Source organism: Passer domesticus, chromosome 3, assembly GCF_036417665.1.
Source record: "Passer domesticus isolate bPasDom1 chromosome 3, bPasDom1.hap1, whole genome shotgun sequence".
Lineage (NCBI taxonomy): Eukaryota > Metazoa > Chordata > Aves > Passeriformes > Passeridae > Passer > Passer domesticus.
The window spans coordinates 3,048,424-3,070,057 of NC_087476.1; the positions used below are offsets into that span (position 1 = coordinate 3,048,424).

Here is a 21,634-nt window from a genome sequence, read left to right on the forward strand (position 1 = left end):
GTGTTACAGCTCCTGAGATTTAAATTTAAAACTTTCAGCTCCAGGCATATTCCTTAAAAGAAAAGCCTTATTATCCATTTTATATCTGAAGCTTGGATTTCAAGGGAAAAAAGAGACTAGAAAGGATTTCAGCCATCAGCAAATTAGAGCCCTAAATTAGACTTCCCTGAGAATTTTACACAGAAATATTTTTTTGACCAAAAATGTGTGTTTTTAACTAAGGCAAATTGTCTCATTAGTATAATTTTTTTTTTAATCTTTGGATACTGAAGCCTCTCAAAAATCCATTTTAGACTGTTGATTGTGTATATGTGTGTTGACATATGGGTGTGTGTATGTGCTGTATAAACAGCCATTATTTGAATTTTAGGGTTTTTTTTCATGACAGTTATAAAAATACATGGGGTAAGAATAGATTAAAATGTGATTTTTCTATTTTCTTTTATTTGAGTTCTTCAGGGGAACGGAAAGAATTTTCCTACCAGCTCTACCTTTATCAGTAATTCGTAGCTTCTGGCCATTGCCTGTGTGTTATAAATGCCCAATTGCAAGAGCCAGGTGCTGACTCTGGACTTTTAAACTCTGTATATCTCTAATAGACTAAATCAAGGAAAAAAAAATCTCTTGCAAGTGCGTGGCATGGGTAGCAGCAGGAGAAGCAATTTATCCATTCCCTGGGGTTTGCAGGGAGTCTGGAAATTGAAATTGAAGCTTAGCCTTGTGTCCTGGGGACATCACTTCTGTGTCACTTGCCCAGCTGAACCAGCTCTCACCTGTGGCACCAGTGGGGTTTGAGCCTTCACCGGGGGCTGCAGCAGAGGGAACTCTGTATTTTGGGCACTCACAGGGGGCTGTGGACACACTGGGGGTTGTGCTGGGTCTCTCCAAAGGAGAGCTTTGTGTTGTCCTTGGCTCAGGAGAAAAATCCTTTTATCTTCTGAAAACCTTCTCAAGGGCAATTTCTTTTCATTTCCCTTAGTGCTGGTTTAGATGTCAGGGCAAAAGGATAATGAGTTTGGGGGTGATATTTTTTAGGGGAAGGTGTTAAAGGCAGAGGCTGATGGCCTATAAAATAAAATAAGAGTGAAGCCTCTTAGCCTGCTCCTAAAATAGAAGTGAACCTGGACAGACCCCTGAACCCTGAGTAATGACAACAGAAATAATGAGATTTTGGTGATGATCAGCCCATTCTTTTGTGTGTATCTCAAAGAAATAGGGAATAGAAATGTTATAGGGAAACAAGATGTTCATCGTCTGCCACTAGAAAATTCATAGGATTTGGAGCAACCTGGGGTAGTGGAAGGTGTCCCTGCCCATGGGGGATGAGCTTTAAGATCCTTTTCAACTCAGACCATTCTGGGATTCTATTATTCCTTTCTCAATTCAAACAAACAAACAAACAAACAAACAAACAAAACCTCTTAATCCCGTTTAGGTAAGTCCCACTCAAGCCTTATTTTTTTTTATCCTCACTTCTCTGCCCCTTGGGAAACAACTCCCAATGTCACAGGGTGTCATCCTGTCATTGCAGGTACACTCTTCAAAGGCTGTGCTTTGTTGGTGCTCATAATTGGGTGGGGAAAATCCAATCCTCTGTGTTTTCTTCTCTTCACTTTTGAATGCAAACATCTTTAAAAAAAAGTAAGAAAGGAATCTAATGGATGTGTTTTCTATGCTAAAGGTGACAGCATGAAAAGGGGGAACCTGATTTCTGACAAACCATTTTAATTTAGATTTTTTAAAGACAGATTTGTGCAGGTCCCAGAAAGATAAGCAAATGCTGTTTTTCTTGTAAACCATTTTCTTTCTCACTTAATGCAACCCAAAATAGGCAGGGTCCCCACATTTCTGAGTTCATTATGAATTATTGTAGCAATGGACTAATTAAAAATACAGTTACTATAAATGTGTTTTGTAAATTCACTTCCAGGGGTGGGGCAGCCACAGCTTCTCCGGGCAACCTGTGCCAGGACCTCACCACCCTCACAGGGAAGAATTCCTTCCCAATATCCCATCTAACCCTGCCTTCTGGCAGTGGGAAGCTGTCCAGAATCCCCCCTCCCCTGCTGCCCACAGAGGTTTTTGGGCTGGGTCATGTCCAGCTCTCACCCACCAGCACCCCCAAATCCTTCTCCCAGGGCTGCTCCATCTGCTCATGCCCAGGCTTGATTGATCCTGGGGTTTGCCCTGACCCAGGTGCAGCAGCAGCACTTGGTCTTGTTAAATCCATGAGATTCCCACTGCTCCAGCTTGTCCAGGTCCCTCTGGGTGGCATCTGGCTGACACTGGGTGTTGATGTGTGGTAACTGATCCCAGTCCGTGTGGATACCTGAGCTCAGGGCTCTGAGCCTGCTCCTGGGTGTCACTCAAGTTGTTTGGGAATGTATTCTGTGAGCTGTCATTCAAAGGCATCAGGGAATTCAGTCCACGAGTCCCAAGCATATGTCAGTGTAGTGGATGGCAGCATTCCCTGGTTTCCTCAGGACATTTAAGGAATTCATTTCCGAGGCAGTTTCCTTTGATGACTGCAATTGGATCCTAATCATCTTTGTACACGTAACATTAAGTTTTTCATTTGCCTCATTAACTGATGCTCTCAAATTTTGATGGTCAAATATTGATGAAGTACCAAGCTCTGGGACTGATCATTCACCAAATCAAACAGGGTTTGGGATTTTTTCATCCTAGAAATTTTCATCAATTCCCCTGTGTGCGTAGTTCAGTCACTTTCCCTTTTGCCAGAGGAAAATTTATGACAGCAGATGTGTCTAGGACCAGGTGGAACAGGGCTTAGAGTGACCTGGGATAGTGGAAAGTGTCCCTGCCATGGCAGAGAGGGAATGAGATGAACTTTGAGGTCCCCTCCAACCTAAACAATTATCTGATTCAATAATAATTTGTATTTCCTGCACATGCAGAAGTTGAAGTCACCTGGAAACCAAAGACAGGCTCTCCAGTCCTGCCATTCCTACTGTAGGCCTTTCCCACAGCATCCCCAGTTTTTCAAGACCCTTTAAAAACATGGTTGGCAGGAGTGGATTTAATATTCCAGCATTAGTCTCAATGCTGCCATAAATGAAAATCAAGTCACTCGTTCCTCCCACTCCTCCTCTGCTGTGCACATGTCCGTGAATTGCATTAGTGCTTTTCATCACAGCATCCTAATGGATCCTAGTGCTAAGCTTTTTGGCTACTGTGACCCCTAAATTACTTTCAGATGCTATTTTCCATTATGTAATCCTTTGTTCTCTCCATTCCTGCTTTCCTGCTCTCCTAGCTGAACACACACTCATATATTAAAATATGGGTTTGCTGATTGAGCCTAATGTACTAAGGAATCCGAGCTGATTTTATGGCCACCTCACACTCCTTAATACTTATTATGATGTCAAACTTTGTGTCATTCACAAATGTTATCAGCAATGGTTTTGTGTTTATTTCCAGCTCCCATAAAGAAAATTTAATAGTGTTAGACCTAAGGCAAGGCCTTTAAAAGGTGATGCAACACTTGGGAAATTGCTGGAGTGGTTTATTTTATAGCCACTGGGAAGCAGGGGGCGTGTAGAAATAATTCTCTGGTTCTCAGTGGTGCAGATGAATGGGGAGTAGTGGTGCTTGTGATGTTTATTACTGGTCAATATTGTCCAATAAATCCTTTTAAAAAAAAGGTAAAAATGAGGCAAACATGGGCAGGTAGCTCAGCCAGCTGGGCTGTCTCTGTTCCTGCTGGGGTTAATGGAGAGAGTAGATCTGGGACTTGGACACCTGGAATTGCCTCCTCTCTCTGCAGCCTGTTGAAGGACATTAGCATTCTCTCCTGCCTGAACCTGGGCCCTGTGAATTATTCCTTCTCCCCAGCATTAAAACAATGATCTTCCCTTCTTCTGGCTCTCTAATTTGGGGTGCCAAGCCCCTATGAAGTTCCCTCAATAAATAATGTCAAGAACTTACATCAACCTCTGAACATTCAGGAGTCATCCCAGGCTCATGTTTCCCAAGCAGCCTTAATGCTTCCCTTGCCTGCTTTTGGTTTACAGGGATCTTTAATTTCCTGATTGCAGACAGGTTTCCAAGTAATCCAGCGCTCTCTACACACATTTTCTACAATTTATAAAAAAATTCCAGCATGATGTGAGCAAAGTAATACAGTACTCCTATATAATCTTCTACATGTGAATGTTGTAGAATACCAATGTACAGCTGAGGAAATATCCAGCTCTGCTGAGTTTTTTCGTATAAATTAACTCTGTATCTAATTACCTCGTCTGCCAGTCTGCAATTTGTGTGTGTTCACAGGTATATTGCTTTTGTGCTTAACTGCTTAATTTCCATGAATTGTTGGCAGAAAGGGGTTGTAGAGCTTTGTGTTGCACGATTGCTGCTTGCTGAAATATTGAAATCACACCTTAGAGGGAGGAAAGATCATTTAAAGTTGATTAAGGTGATGTTAAACTGAGTAAGTATCCATGAAGGAGTGCTGCCTGCCCTTACAAACACACCAGCACTGGAGGGAGGTCCGTTAAATTATAGACAGCAGAAAACAGCAGAATCACCTTAAAAACAAACTTTTCTCCTGCAAATAACTTCATTTATTTCAGGGGAGGGTTGGATCAGAACAAATCTGGGCAAGATTGTAGAATTCCAGAGTGGTTTGGGTTGAAAGGGGCATTAAAAGACCACCAAGTTCCAGTTCCCTGCCATGGGCAGGGACACCTTCCACCAGATCAGGTTGCTCCAAGTCCTTTCCAAGGTGAAAGGAACCATGTGTGCTCTCTGGGGGCCAGAGGGAAGTGTGCAGGTGCCATTTCCTGATTTTGTTGATTGCTTAATTGCAAAAAGAACCCCTCATACACTTGGCTCAGAGTGGAATTTCTTTAACTGAACACCACTCAGAGCTCGTTAGCACCCAGCGATACACAGCAGGCAACATGGGCATGGTTCAAAAATACCTGGAGGAAATATCCAGGCTGGAAATGATCACACAGGAAAGCTTGAACGAGGATCCAGAGTTTGGAGCGTGTGATCAGTTAATTAATGTGCTCCCTTGTAATGAGCTGTTCTTCCCTAATGCTGCTTCTTTACTGCAAGGTGTTAAGAGTTGAGGAGTGTGTCCAAAACCACTTTGTGTTACTGGGTTGTGGGAAGGTTGAGGTGAGGTCAAGACTAAAGGTTGACAGCAGGCTGATCCTGCAGATGTTTTCACAGGAGAGCTTCAGCCTGTGTTCCAGCTGGATTATCTGCCCTCTGGGTAGAAATGGGATGAAACAGCCTCCAGCTGCATTGTGGGAGGTTTAAACTGGATATCAGGAACAATTTCTTCACTGAAAGAATGGTGGGTCACTGGGACAGGCTGCTCAGGGCAGTGGTGGAATCACTCAGTCATCTCGGAGGTCTTTTCCAACATTAATTGTTGCATCATAGAATGGTTTGGGTTAGAAGGGACCTTAAAGATTATCACATTCCAGCTCCTATTGTGTCCAGGGACACCTTCCACTCTCCCAGAATGCTCCAAGCTCTGGCCAGCCCAGCCTTAAACACTTCCAGGGATGTTTTTTCTGCTTGCTCCTGGCACATTTTTGGTCATGGTGAACTTTCCAGACCCTTCCCAAGCACTCTTTGGGAGATGGCACCTGCCAGAGACTATTCCCAAAAGGCAGTTTGGATGCTGCTACCTATGGCTGTGTTCGAGGGTCCCAGGATGAGGGAAGAGATGAGAATCTTGACTCCATATTTCAGAAGGCTGATTCATTATATTATGATATATATTATATTAAAATGCCATACTAAAACTATACTAAAAAGAATACAGAGAAAGGATCCTTCAGGAGGCTGGAAAAGAAAAGAATGCAATGATAACAAAAGCTCATGACTCTCATAGAGTCCACACAGCTGGACCATGATTGGTCATTAATTAGAAACAACCAACACGGACCAATCAAAGATGCACCTGTTGCATTCCACAGCAGCAGATAATTATTGTTTACATTTCTTTCCTGAGGCTCCTCAGCTTCTCAGGAGAAAATCCTATCAAAAGGATTTTCATAAGATATCATGGTGACAGCTACCCAGTTCTGGAGCACAGAAGATCATGAGCATGGCCAGCCCGTGCCAGCTGGCCCTTGGCAGTGGGTCAGCTGAGCTGTGGAGGTGTAAAATTTCACTCCTCAGTTGGAGTGAAGTTCTGGTTTAGAGCTCCCACCCTTTGCGTCGGGATCCAGCAGAGCTACTTTTAGCTACCACGAAGTGAGATGGCTCCTCTGAGCTCCCAAAGCTGCGGGAGTGCAGAAAGCTGGGCTCTCCAATGGGCGGCTCATCCCACTTTGTTACCAATTTGGGAAAGGCAGGCAGCGGGTGCTGAGCCTTCCTGTCTCGTGGCAGAGCGGGTGCTGATGGTGAGGGGAGGCCAGGCTCCCTCTGTGGGAAGCGATGGGAGCAGAGATCACGGAGTCCTAGGGAGGGGATTCTGCCCCTCTTCCCCACTCAGCTGAAACCCCACTTGCAGAATTGTCTCCAGCTCTGAGAGCCCAGCACAGGAAAGATGTGGAGATGCTGGAGAGAGTCCTGAGCAGGCACCAGGATGATCAGAGGGATGGAGCAGCTCTGCTGTGAGGAAAGGCTGAGGGAATTGGGATTGTTCATCGTGGAGAAGAGAAAGCTTTGGGGTGACCTCCCTGTGCCTGAATGGAGCCCACGAGAAAGCTGGAGCAAGTTTATTTACAAGGGTCTAGCATGACAGAACAAGGGGTAATGGTTTTAAACTGAAAGTAGGTTTAGACTGGATATTAGGAATGAATTGTTCGAGGCCCTGGCACAGGGTGCCCAGAGAAGCTGTGGCTGCCCCTGGATCCCTGGGAGTGTCCAAGGCCAGGCTGGATGGGACTTGAAGCAAGCTGGGATAGTAGAAGGTGTTCATGGCAGGGGATGAAATTGGGTGAGCTTTAAGGCCCTTCCAGCCCAAACTATTCTGTGATTGTACAATACAATGCTCTTAAGGTTGGAAAAGACCTCCAGGACTATCGAGTCCATCCAGATGGAAGCCCCAGAGGCCTACACCAAGGAGCAAGCACCTGGCCAGCTTGGACAGCAGGGATGACATTGATCCCTCTGGAAAGAGCAGCTTTGTACAAGGCTTGCATAACCCACAGCCCTCATGTGGGATGTGAGTGGTGCAGAGCTTTAAAGCCATCAGGGCACAGCACAGAAAAGAGCCCTCAGCGAGGGAGCGCCACGTTTGCGTGAATTGCGACAGCACTCGCTCTCATCTCTGCTAACTCCCATCCAAAAAGTGCTGATTGGGAGAAGAAAACTTTCAGCTAATTACTGTCATTTTTTTTCCTTTAATTTTTTTTTTTTCCCCTGTGAGCTCTGACTACTGTTCTTAATTTCCTGACCAGCTTGTGCCCTTCCCCCGCGCCTCTCTGAGCATCTGTGGTCGTTTCAAATTGAGCTGTACTACCTGCTGCTCCGACTTTCCAACATACCCCACCAGTTGGTTTGCCAAACAGTGAACTGCCAGCCATCTGCCATCCGAGGCAGAATTTACATTGTTTCATCTTAAAATAACGCCTTCGGAATATCAAGTAACTCTCGGCATCAGGTTTTGCGCACTGAAAATCGGCCAGGATTCAAAACAAATACCAAATGTGCCTTGGAAAGGAGCGGGGAGGGGAGTCAAGGGGGAAAGTTGGAGAGGTAAAGTTTTGAATTTGCTGGTTACCTGATGGGGAGTGAGATGACAAGGCTGAGAATTTTAATCTTGAAAAGGCAAACTCCTTGATAACCATGGAATCTGGGAATGGTTTGGGTTGGAAGTCACCTCCTATCATGGGGCAGGGACACCTTCCACTATCCCAGGTTGCTCCAAGCCCTGTCCAACCTGGCCTGGAACACTTCCAGGGATGGGGCAGCCACAGTTCCTCTGGACAACCAGTTCCTTTTTTTCAGACAGAGGCAATTTCATGGGAGCTGGTGAATTGGAGCAGCAAGATCCAGGAATGGTTTCTCTGCATAGCCTGGTACCCTCTGACATTTTTTTGAGTCAAACACTCCTTGTGCCTCAATTTCTCTGTTTTCAAATACTTAAAATTAAATATGCACAAGTTCCTGGCTTTCGGTGTGCAATGTGTGTAGTTTTCATGACTGCACAAGTAGCTATGAGTTAATGAGGCAGTTCATGGAATCACAGAATATCCTGAGTTGGAAGGGACCCACGAGGATCATTGAGTCTAGCTCCTGACCCTGCCCAGGACACCCCAACAAACCCACCTTGTGCATTCCTTAGAGCATTGTCCAAATGCTCCTGGAGCTCTGGCAGTCTTGGGAATGTCACCATTCCCTGGGGAGCTGTTCCAGTGCCTGACACCCTCTGGGGAAGGAATCTTTTCTTGATATGCAACCTAAACCTCCTTGGCACAGCTCCAGCCATTCCCTGGGTCCTGTCCCTGGTCACCAGAAGAGATGAGTGCCTGCCATTGTAGCAGAGTATTAACTTCATGGAGATCTAAATTACCCACATCCTTAATCTCAGTCATTATGAGGAAAAATAATAAATTTACTAAAAATGAGAAGCACATTCTACTGTTTTTTAAAAAAATCATGAGGCTTTAGCACATATCCCTGCCCACAGGAGGTAGGTTGGGACCAGGTGATCTTTAAGGCTCCTTCCAAGGCAATGGTACCATTTTCTATCTCAGTGACAGGCCCCTGAGAAGTCTTTTGAACTTCAACAACACCCACTGTTGTACCTGCAGTGAAGGTTTCCACAGGTGATGTTTGCTTGTAAAACTTCTTGAATAAAAGGTCTGATACTGACCATGGTTCCTTTGATCAGTCATGTTTCCTGGGATCTAAACCATAATTTCAGCCAATGTTTCTGCTTGGAAAAGTCCATCAGCACATCCAACCTGTGGCCTGTTATGAAAGGCAGTGAAAAAAGGGTTAAGATATCACCAAGAGTCTTTCACTTGTCTCTCTCTCTCTCCTCTTCCAAACCTTCCACAGGGTTCTAAAATTTCTTGAGCCCTAAAAAATTGCTTTAATGTGGTGGTTTCTTCAGGCAGTGTGCTGGAAATATCCTCGTTGGCGAAGGAATCATGGATAGTGACAAGTCCAATTAAATCAGTTGCTTTCAGTAATGGAAGGTGCAGGAACACAGACATAGGAATGTGTGGAAATGTCGGCCCACAAGATGCATTCCCAATGTATTTAGTTCTTGTAAAGGGGGAAAATAAGTGCATATTCCAGCACAGGGGATAATAGCAGGCTATTGTCATCTCCCAGAACTCTGGGAAAGGTGCATTTGGAGCAATATTCATTTGTTAATAGGAAATTAATCCTTTCAAATGGAATCATCACAGAAGGGTCATGTCTCTGTCTTGGCCTGGGGCACCCTGTGAGAGTCAGATGGCTTTTCTGTGGTGCTTAATAAATACATGCTAAACACTCAGGAACACTCCTTTCCAGCAGCATCTCCTCCGGGATCCGTAAACCTGGATGGAACTTAGGTTTTGGGCCAAAGAACAGGAGCACATCAATTTGATTACTTAAGCACTCAGAGGGGGACTGATCTTACTTGGCTTTAGCTGTTTAAGAATAATGGCCTTAACCTAAACATTTCATTATCCATGGGAAGATAGCAGCTCCTCCTGGGACCAATCCAACACGTCCCAGGATCGGTCTGGAGTCAGTCTAACTCAATGGCAATTTCCCCCCACCTTTCTGCTGAACCTAAAAAATTAACTAGAACTACCTGCCTGCAATTCCCATGTCCCTAGAGATGTGCAAGGCCAGGTTGAACAAGGCTTGGAGCAACCTGAAGTAGTGGAAGGTGTCCCTGGCCATGACAGGAGTTGAAACTAGATGAGTTTTAAGGTCCCTTCCAACCATTCCATTTTGGAATTCCATGATCCTCTGACTACATTTTAAATGAATCCTACTGAAATAGATGCTGCCTCCCATTTTTTGTTCCAGAAATGACACACTGGGTCTTTCTCCTGCCAGGATCCAACAGATGCATTTGAAACTTATTTTTTTCACTGATTTTCAAAAGGCTGAGCTCTTTTCAGTTGAACATTTGGCCTCAGGAGACCACTTTATATTCCAAGTCAGGGCTGGATGTCTGTGGTGGCAATGCTTCATTCAGATGTTTAAGCATCAAATCAAGTGGATTGACCCATCTTCATGTCTAGAACTCTGAATTACTCTTCAGAAGCGCCTGGGGCCAAGTTAGTATTGTTCTGTTGAAGAGCCAGGCAGAGTTTTGGGCACTTGGAAAGTCATTCTCCACACTATTAAAATGATATCAGGGTTCCTGGTGCAATCAGACAGATTTGGACCTGGACAATGACCAGGCATGGTTAGAAAACAGACAAGGAGCTATTCCCAGTTTAGCCATGCCATGTTTTTTGGGCTTCAGGGGAGCTGGCCCATTTTTTGCCAGTCTAGGTGGTAGCTGGAGTCTTTTGATTGAAGTGTGCTTAATTGAAGTGCTCTGAATTCATGCCAGGCACCTGCATTTTAGGTGTTATAAAATCTAAACAGGGACCTGGAACTGCCCAAGGTTTGCTTGGTTTCCTCAGAACCAGGCAAGAACCCAGCCTCTGCTTTTGGAACTTCCTGCATTTTTATATTCTCATATTTCAGTAGCCACTACAAGCCCCAAACCCACTTAGGCCAAGTGTTTGCTGTCACACAGCAGAGGATTGTCCTGTCTTTCAACCCACTTCTTGTATAAGAAGAGAGGTAGGAAGTATTTTCAAGGAACAGATGGTGGCAATACAGGGTAACAAACAGACCCATGAGTGAAGGTATTCAATGAATCTCCTCCAATGCCTCCTCTCCCAAAGGTCTCACAAAAGGTGGTTTAGGCTAAAACTACTCCTAAAACTCAAGAAAATAACTTCAGTAAGGGCTTGAGGGTGGCGAGGATCAAGCTGGGAGATGTGATTTTACTACAGCTCCAGAAAAACTAGTGGAGGATATTGATGCCCAAATTGCTTCCAAAATGGGTCTGAACAGGGAAGATTACCCATGTTGAGTTTCAGGCTGGCACATTCAACCTACTCACAGACAAAGTAGGTGTTTTAAAGCCATCAACACAAACCCTGAGTTTTTCTGGTTGCTGATGTGTCACGTCTCTCCTCATTCATACTGAGAAGCTCAGCCTCTGCTAATCCTTTCACCTGCCAGCTGTGTTTGAGGATTAGCAAAAAATCTGTTTCCCCTTGTCCAAGGTCTCAGAGATGCTTCATCAGAATTTAATTCCAGCTATCCAGTGCTCTTAAACCTCACAGAAACACTTGAAAACAGTTCTCCTTTTAGAAAAGTGAGGATGAAGGATTAGATCATGTTCTGTGATTTGCATTTATCAGTAAATGCATTTACGGGCAAATCTTGTGGCTTTTTCTTTGTGCCTAAACTGAAGGTCAGCCACCAAAAATGCTTAGCAGCTGTCAGAGAGAAAAGGAAAAAGGGACTACAAGAAATAGGACCTGGTAAAAATTGCTCTTATTTTAGGAGAAGTTCTGGACTTTTTAGGTGGGCTCAGGTCATGTGAATCCAAGTCCTTCAGGTTTCTGGAAGATAAATCTGTGTTTGACTGTTAATCTCTTTGATGTCTCTGTTAAAGAACTTTTTATAGGGAAAAAAAATTGTGAAAGTCAATGCATTTCCACAGTATTGTTGCCATCAGTGATGGAATTATCCACAAAAGATCATATTTTTCTTCCAGTTCTATAAATAACTTCAAGCTTTTAAAGCCCAAAGAAATATATCAATGAAAATACTGGAGATATAAATATTAGTGTCCATAACCTCTGTACTGTTATTTATAAGAAACCGAGGAAGCACAGGAATGGTAGGTGGTTTAATTGAAAAACAAACTTTTGAAAGAAAAAAGCACAATGAGCAACCCTGTGCTTGGTGTGGTGCCCAAGTTAATGCATGGAGGACTCTCAGACTGTTGTCATCTGAATTATGTCATTTTGAAAGGAAGTGCTGCAAAGGATGTAATTGGTAGGAAGTTCATTTCCATCCTGATATAAATGGACTTGTCCATTTTGTGAAACAGAAAAAAAAAAAGAAAAGCCCATCAGAATTAATCTAGGTCTGTATATAGGCCATTTATAAGACCAAAATAGATAAAACTTGGGCAAAGGAAGCTGCTGAGGTCAGATTTAGCCATGGGAGTGATGTCACTGAGAAGCAGTTGTAGAAATGTTCATAAAAATGATGGAGAGAGGATCACTGAAGGACAAAAGCTGGAGAGAACTTTTCCCATGTACAATTTCATTCCTCAGTGCAACCTCTCTCAGTCTGGGCAGCATCTCTGTGGAGAGATGCTGTGTGGAGAAAGGAATGTTTTTAGTCTGAGAAAAGCCATTCATTTGTTTCCCTCTGAGAGACTCATCCTGCATAAGATGCTGTCTGTGGGAGGGTGGAATTCAGGAAATGTTCAACTCCTGTGCTGAGAACGGGGGTGTGGACTGAATTCCACCTCAGAAGTTCTGTGTTCTTTGTACCTGACAGGGCTTGACCCTCTCCACAAAAATAGCATTGATGTCATGTAGAGTTTGCTGAGACAAAGACTGTGCAAGTGTTCAGTCATGGAGCAGACAAGTTATGGAGTCAATATCCTGGAAAAATAGCCAGAATCCAATAAAAAAAGATTTAATCAGTGGGCTGCTGTATTAAGTCTGCTCCAAAGGTAACAGACATGGCATGAGTGGGGGTATTGAGGAGAAACAGGTAAAGGATCTTGGAATTTCTTGGGATTTTGAGACAGTCATTGATACACTTTGTTCAATTCTGGTTCCATTTGGAAACGAGAGTCGTGGAAATGAGATAGAATAGAATACTAGAGGGTGGGTTTAGATTAACTCTGAGGAAGGAATTTTTCCCTGTGAGGGTGGTGGGGCCCTGGCACAGGGTGCCCAGGGAAGCTGTGGCTGCCTCTGGATCCCTGGAAGTGTCCAAGACCAGGCTGGATGGGGCTTGGAACAAGCTGGGATAGTAAAATTTAAGATATTTGAATATTAGGATTATGGAAACTTGGATAATTTAGACTGGAAGAACCCCTGGAGGTGTCTGGTCCAAGCCTGCGCTTAAAGCAGGTCCAGCATACCTCAGGTTGCTCATGGCTGTGTCCAGGTGAATTTTTAATGAGTGAAATGCTTTTCCCTGTTATAGCTTGTGCTTCTCACCCCTCCACTCTGCACCTCTAAAGGAGTCTGGGATTGTCTTCTCTAGCCCCTCTTTTATAGTCTAAGAAAGCAGTGGGATCTCCATCAGTATTCCCTTTGTTGGAGGAACACAATTCTCTGCCCCTTCTTTGTTTGATGTGTCCCAAACCCCCAACAATCTCAGTGACCTTCAAGGCAAGGACAAAATTATGCATTTGTTTGAAATTTTTACCAGGACACTGGATACTTTTCTTCAGAACCTGTGTCTGAATTCCTGAATTCCTGTTTCTGTGATAATTTAGCAATACTGTGGACTGTCCAGGAAGGTTGTCCACCATGCCTGAGCCTTACAGCACAGAGAAGTTGTTGATGGGAACATGCAAGAAACCAGATCAAAAGCTTCTTCATGCTGGGAAAAAAAAAAAAAAAAAGTTTTTTTTTTTGGGTTTTTTGCTGATTTTCATTTTAGTTTGCATCATTTCCTTGGTGTGGTTCATCAAAGAGTGGTTGAGCCGTTCTTCCTGGAGATGTTTTCAGGTTTTCCTTGAAAAACTGAAACACCTGTTACCTGTCACACATTCCTAGAGGCAAAAACATTCTTGAAGTGAAATAAATTCATCAGTTTAGCAAGAGAAAGGGGAAATTCACAGCCAGGATCCTGGAGCTGGTCAGAGATGTTCAGTGCATGTGTGTGTGTGTGTGTATTCTGTATATCCAGTGTATTCTCTAATACAGCTCCTTCCAATCTGTGAGTTCTTAGCTGAGCTATTTTGGGGAGCGAGGTGGAAAGGAGAGGGGAAGTTATTGAGATGTTGGCATTTTAAAGTTATACTTTTCCAAGGAATGAAATTTCTTTCCATTGTGAGACCATTTTGAGGAAATCACATTTTCCTGTGTCTTTACCTTGTTGTTATCCCCATTTTGACCTGTAATATAATAAAATATGCAGTTCTTCACTATATTTTTCATTATTTTATGGCCATCTTTTATTTCCTTTTTTTATTTTTGATGGTTAGGGAGGGAAAAAGACGGGTAAAAGATGGTTAGGGATAAAAAGCATGTCAAAGGTGACTATAATTGTGATGCACAGAGAAGACCGGAAGAACTCTAATTCAGAGTTCAAAAATGGTGATTTCTTAGGAAAATGAGAATATTTCATAAAAATGCAGCTTTGCCACTGAACTTTTCATTTCCAAGCAAAATTCATTTTTTCAGAAGAAAATTTAATGGCTTCCACATTTCAGTGATGCTGTTGCTCTAAAAGCCCTTTGTTGATGGTTGCTATAGAAAACCTTTAGAAGAACAGGTGGGTATATATAGAGGAAGCTTTTAGCCAAGAGCTTTCTCCAAATTATTTTCCTTTTACATTAATGCCTCATCTTGACAAAATAGATTTACAGATGGCCACGTCCTAAATCTCCCTTTAATTAGGGCAACTCAGAAGCATTTCCTGAGCATCCCTGGGAGTTTGCTGGTCTGGAAGTGGGCAAATCTCTCTGCTGTGTATTTATTTTATGGTTTTATTTCCCATGGGCTCTGCAATTATTTATTTATATTCGACTTAAACATCTCCCCCCTGAAGGTGACACAAAGCCCAGTTTTAAATGTTTTTCTTCAGCAGTCCAGCTCGTGTCCCAAGCATGGTTTGGCTCACTGAGCACAAGATCCTTTCACATCCCTCCAGCAAAATCTTCCATCAGGAAGTCGTGAGCCCTGAGAGAACTTTGAGAGAACTTGTTACATTATTAATAAACTGGCTGATTAAAGGACACAGTTCCCTCTGGCTTTTCCTAAACTGGTTTTGTTCATGGTATTTTAATCCGGGCACATTTTGTAATTAAGACATTTTGATTCCATGTCTATTAACAGTGATAAGGATCCAAAATCATAATAAAAAACTGAAATGAAAGTGGAGAAAGGCCTGAGGGAAGAAGCCTCAGAGAGAGCCCAGTGTCCTGCAATCAAGTGCTGTATTCTATAGAGAATAGAATTCAGGTTAGAAAAAACACCTCCAAGATCATCAACTCCAAGCTGTGACCAGGTGACAAGGCCACCACTGAGCCATATCCCCAAATGCCACATCCACACTGCTTTTAAACCCCTTCAGGGGTGGGAACTCCAGCACAGCCCTGGGCAGCTGTGCCAGGCTCTGATCACAATGTAAAGGTCCAAAGGAAATAAATCAAATTTGCAAGAAGCACATGTGCACAGGAATTCTCTTTACACATGTCTTTACACATTTCTCTGTGTTACACAGAGATTTGACTGGATTCTGCCTTATTAGACAAAGACAAAAGGTTTAATTGAAGAAAGAGGCTTTAATTATGTTCAGCATATGCAGTGGGTGCTGGCAGTGCCCCTTGGATGAAAAAAAAAAGCCCATAGGAGCTGAGCTGACACCAGGCAGGCTTGTTGAATTCCAGCTGCACTGAGCTGAGCCCAGTTGTGAGCCAAGCCCAGCTGAGCTGGATCCCACAAACCCCCACCACTTTAATATGCTCCAACTGGAGCCTAATAAGTACATCTCTATTAAGAACCTAAATGCAGCCAGGACATGGGATCAGATGTTGGCCTAGGGTTTTTAGTAAAGCCTCTGACACAATTTTGGCCAGATTAACGGGGCCTTTCCCACATGGGGGCTGAGGCAGCACATGCCAGGTACCAAAGTGACATTTGGATGTGGCCTCTTGTTTTGGAGTATTTGTTTTGCATGTCCTTAAACAGAACCAGGATAGTTGTCTCATCCCTGGAAGTGTCCAAGGCCAGGTTGGACAGGGCTTGGAGTAGCCTGGGATAGTGGAAGATGCCCCTCCCCATAGAAGGGGGGTTGGAACAAGGGGAACTTTGGGTGTCTCTTCCCACCCAAACCATTCTGTGGTTCTGTGGTTCTGATGTGATTCTGTGATTCTGTGATTCTGTGGTTATGTGATTGTGCTATTATGTGCTGTTTCTGCTTTAATTGATATCTGATCATGTCATATGCAAAAGAATTTATTCCACAGACTTTAAAGAAGAACTGTTAAGTTTGTCCTTCTTACCATTTGTCACCTGGCACTGTGGCAAATCAGGGCAGGCCAACCTGCACCTACAGGAGATGCTGCTGGTCACTGATCAGACATTTCTGTACCTGTTTCTCCTTTTTGAGGAGCTGTATTGACTCCAGTGCTGACGTGAAATTTGTATGATGAAATGAATGATGAAGAACTCTCAAGTGGGTCACAGCAGTGGCTCAGAACTTTATGTAACCCTGTTGAGGGCTGAAGCAGAATTCAGGTGTCACCTTGGCCCTGACACAGGGATAACTTCACCTTCAAGCATCGTGGCTTTCAGATGGATGGTGAGGCATCTTTCAGGTGGATGGTGAGGGTTTTTTTTCATTCTGACTCACCACTGGCTCAAGAAAAGATTTATTTTTCTCTCCCTGATATTTAGAAGCCTCTGCTTTGTAGGTCACCCACCTGTTATTCTGCCTTACAGGTTTTAAAGTGCTTTTTCACTCGTAGCTGTGTGACTTTCCAGCCTTTCATAAAAGATGGGCTCCGGGTCTCCATGAGGGTCATCAGAAATGAGCACTGTGAGCTGGTCTGATTGAACAGCTGGAGCTGGAGATGGCTTTCACACCCCAAATAAATAAACCAACCCACGGAGGCATGAGCTCACACCCACCCTGCCCTCCAGACTTCTGGAATTCGAAGGACATTTCCAGAATCCTTGTTCTTGTTCAGGATGTTTTGAAGCCCTTCCCAGACAGATAGACAGATGTGTAAAAAAAAGGAAAACATTGTAATTTTATGTTTCAGATCTATTTATTCGGTATTGTTTTGTCTAATATCGCTGTAAAATGATGTCATGAAATGTGCCATCCCAAAGCAAGCTCAGAGGAGAAGAATATTCCAAAGCAGAGACAATTCTGAAGAGAAAAGAAATATTTTTTCCTAGGCCCCTTCCCCAAGCCCCCGGAATTCATAGAGTCAGCTCTTTCTGTATCACCAAGGGGTTCCTATTCCTTTGCAATATGGCAAGTTATTTCTTCCCTCTTAAATTCTGTTTCATCAGCAGTTGTGGCTCAGTGTGGGGCTTTTCAGAATTGAACTGATGTTTTTGCAGGTGATTACTTAGCACAGGACTTTGGTGTTGCTGTGGACTCTGTCACAAACATCTGTTGGGGCCGACACAGGTAGAGCCCAACCTCCCTTCAGGGAAGGCTGGGTTAGAGGTCCATCCCATCCTATTTTTACAGTTTTTTTAAAAAATTCAATTGCCTGGTTTTCTCTCTTTTTTGTCTATCTTCAGCACTGGTTGTCATTATCTGCCCCAATCTTCTTCTATTTTGTTTTGTGATGCCCTAATAATGAGCTTTTGTCATGTACAATGACTACATCTTGTTTTTCCCCCCCTCTTTCATATCATAATATCATCTGCTTGGGATGTTTTGAGAAAAATGCAACAAGCTATGATAAATCACCCTGTCAAGTTCCCCAGCAATTCAAGCTGTTGCTGAAGTTACAGATAAAACCCAGGGAGAGGCTTTGTGGGGAAGAAAGGTGGGGGAAGGAATTCGGTTCCTCAGCGCCTGCATCTCTCTGGTGCCTGTAATGAATCCACGGGTGGGATGAAACGTGGGGGATGTGTCAACCTTGCTGTTGTTCCTAATGAATCAAGGAGCTATTTTCAAGAGTTTCTCTGTCTCTCAGGAGCTGTTTCCATGTTTGCAACGTGGAATTTTTCGTGCGTTTTGAGCAGCTCTGCCTTTCCAACCTGCACCTGCAGTGCAGTAAAAATGAATTTAGCTTTGTATGGGGCAGGTTAGCAGGTACAAGAGTTGAGAACCTGGCTGAGAACTTTCTGGAGCCCTTTGCAAAGAGTCTGAGGTTTTGCAGCAGGAAGTTGAGGCAAACTCTGATGGTTTCACAGGTGTTGTCTCTGTGTTTATTGTCAGGGATATTTGAGACAAAAAAACTTTTTCCTTTTCTCCTTGAGAAGCTTGGTGGCACAAGTGCTCACAAGACATTCGGATCGGTTAGTCTGTGAATAACAGATGTTTTGGAATTTCCCTTTGTGGTCCCTTCAGCCAAAAAGTGAGTTCTGACAGAGCAGGAACATGCTCCTTTCATAGCTGCTGCACCTGCTCACAAATAAAGAGCAACAGCATCCCTGGAGAGTGAAGGACTTCGGTTTCAGATGAAGATAAAAGACACAGGAAGTCCAAATCCAAGGGTAGGACACACCATGTGTTTCTTTTCTCTGAGAGCAGCCATCTTAAACTGAAATAATTCCCTGAATTGCAGCTCCTTGTGGCAGATGGAGAGGGAAACTGCCTGGATACTGAGCTGTACATAGCAATGAAAAGCAGAAGAGATCCATGATTACAGAGAGAAGGAAGAGCAAAGTTTTAAAATAGTTCTACTCCCTGTTGCCTCTCTCCCCCAGTGTAGCAATGCTTCAATAGTTTAACACATTAGTGGAAAAAATAGCACCCAGGAAAGGCATCATCCGGAGGAACTGAGATACCATCACTTATCCAGAAATGCTCTGTGCATCAGCAGTGGGAAATAAGCCCGGTGTAAATCATGGAATGACAGAATGATTGGGCTGGAAGGGACTTTAAAGCTCATCCAGTTCCAACCCCCTGCTATGGACAGGAAAAACTTCCACAATCCCAGGTTACTCCAAGCTGGCCTTGGACACTTCCAGGGATGGCACAGCCATGGCTTCTCTGTGCCAGGGCCTCCCCAATTCCACAGGGAAGGATTCCTTCCCATATCCCACCTAATCTTGCCCTCTGGCAGTGAAAATGAATGCATGAAGCACAGCCTGACTTGTCCTTGTCCATTAAATTGTGCCTTGGAGATGCCCCTTGGCCCATCCACACCAGTTCCTCTTGGGCACATCCTTGGCATGGTGGGGCAGCTCTGGCACTATCCCAGCAATTCCTGGCCGTGGTGGACAAGCCAGCACAGGCCAAGGAGCATTCCCAGTGTGGAATCTGCATGTGGAAACCCACCTTAAGGTCCTGAGAGAGGTTAATGGATGGCTGCGAGCTGGGCTGTAACATTTAAACCTCTGGGCCATGGCGAGGCCTCAGGTGCATTTGGTGAGAGACAGGAATCAATGAGTGACTTCCCCGACAAAAAGAAGGTTTCTTGTAAACATCCTCTGCAAGAAAAGATATTATTAGATTACCTTTACACACATATTAGCAAGAATAGTGTTTGGTTGGCGTTAGGCTGGGAATAGACATCTTTGAGCAGAAATGCTCCTACTGAAACACAATTACCAGCCCCAGCTTTGCACAGCTGCTCATGTGGGGCCTCTGTTGTGTGATGCCAGATGCGAAAATGTCCCTTTGTTCAACAGTTCCACACAGTTTGTTCAACAGACGGTGACAATTTCGTGTCGGGTTCATTCAGCTGAGCTTATCTATAAATTATGGAAATGGCCTGGGATTTCCCTGCCTGGGAGATAACCTGGTTATCTGTGCCACATGCCTGGAGCACAGGCCAGGGATGCAATGCACTCCCAGCGCTTTTGGAATCTCCAACCAAACCCTGCTCTCAGGGGATTAAACAATCCTGCAACTCAGCTGTTTATGTTGGAGAAAAATGTCATGGAGAGGCATTATTTAGAAGAAGAGATTTTTTTTCCTCCCCACTATTTTTCCCGCTAAAAAATAATAAATCACGTGTGTGTAGTGAGGATTCATCTGGCTGAGCTTTGAAATCATTGCAGAAAATACCTATGGTGTGTTTTCCACCCTCCCAATGGCACAGAGTGGCCATGCTCCATGCCTTGGGTTGCCAAATTCAGTTTGAAAGTTCCTTGGGACAGAGACCCATCATTCCTCATTATCTCAACAAAGGCCATACACATCTTGCTGATACATATATGTATATATATATATATGTGTGTGTGTGTGTGTAAATAAATATATTTATAAAATCATCTTGCCTATAAACCCAGGGTTGTCATGGTGATTTAAAAGCTGCTGTAATGCAGTTAAGCTCATGCACAGACCCACTCTTATTTCAAATCAACCATATGACCACTTACCTTATCTGTAACAGCGTCCAACCCGCCCCTGGGGGAGCAAAAACTCTCCATAAGGTTGTGCAGCTGCTTTTTTTGGGGAGTGGGAGCATCCTCCTGCTTTGGACCTCACCTGGCTCCCAGAGGCTGTTAGCTCTTCCTGCAGCCCTGAGAATACTCCTGCTTATTTATAATTTACCCAACACAAACCTGGGCTTTTTCTTGGGGTTTGTGGCCTTCCTGCTGGAAGAGCCAGTCTGTAATTCTTAGTGACACCCCAAAAGTCCAGCATGGAGGTGGGAAGATGCTGTTTTATCTGTGTGCTCTATTCCTTAAATATTTGATGAGGAGACAACCAGAGGTGAGAGGAAAAAAGAAAAGAGGAGTTAATTTTGCCAGCTCTGTGGAGATGCTCTGCAGGGAGCAGTTCAGCTCCAGTGGAGGTCAGTGGATGGGATCATGTCTTGGGAAGATAAGAGTGAAACTAAAAGGAGGTGGAATATTAAAATTGAATTTTCAAGGATGGGAAGTTTTGTGCCCTTCCTGAAGAGAGGCCTCTCTGTACCCATCATTATTCTGTGTGGCCCTTCCAAATCAAGGTACTCTGATTCCATCATTAAGTGCAAAATTTGCAATATTTTCCCCTTCTGCATGGAAAATTAGTCTGTAGATAAAGACCAGATGGTCTTATATGTAAGATAGATATCTCTATATTACATATCTATAATTATATATGATATTGCAAGCATGAAGGAAATTTCACTGTATAAAATGGAACTATTACTTCCTCAAATGTTTTTCAGCACTGGGAAGGACCAGTTCCAACACATTACTCTTCAGTACAGAGTGGGGAGCAATGGGGGGACTTCTACTGTGACCAGAGACAGGCTCCAGGGAGTGGCTGGAGCTGCGTCAGGGGAGGTTTGGGTTGGAAATCAGGAAAAGGTTCTTCCCACAGAGGGTCCTGGGGCACTGGAACAGCTCCCCAGGGAATGATGACATTCCCAAGGCTGCCAGATCTCCAGGAGCATTTGGACAATGCTCTCAGGAATGCACAAGGTGGGATTGTTAGGGTGTCTGTGCAGGGCCAGGACCTGGACTGGATGATCCTTGTGGGTCCCTCCCAGCTCAGGACATCCCACGATTCTGATTCCATGGTAACACTTTGCAGCCCTGGGATGAACAACAGTGAAAACCAAGCGGGATTTTAACCTTTTAAGTTGCACGTTTTAACTCTGGGAAGCCAAGGAAGTCCAAGGCAGAATGGAAATGCGAATCCTTGAGTGTGTCCTTTGCTCATTATGAATCCCTGTGGCTTCCAGCAGAGCCATCCAGGGCTGCTCTGGAATGTATGGATGTGGGAAAGGTTGCGGAAAAAGATTATTTAAGAAACAGTATGCAATGATCTGATAAAAGATGACAACATAATT

General features: G+C 43.9%; 1 protein-coding gene and 1 long non-coding RNA gene across 2 annotated transcripts in view; one reads left to right on the forward strand and one right to left on the reverse strand.

Moving 5' to 3' along the window:
* The window catches only part of MSRA (methionine sulfoxide reductase A), a 231,499-nt gene that overhangs the window by 182,333 nt on the left and 27,532 nt on the right, over window positions 1-21,634 (forward strand). The gene's annotated exons all lie outside the window — the stretch shown is intronic.
* Window positions 16,966-19,814, reverse strand: LOC135297851 (uncharacterized). Its single transcript, XR_010359772.1, has 3 exons — window positions 19,456-19,814; window positions 19,183-19,334; window positions 16,966-18,508 (listed from the first exon to the last, which is right to left on the reverse strand). It is a non-coding gene; the product is annotated as an uncharacterized LOC135297851 (long non-coding RNA).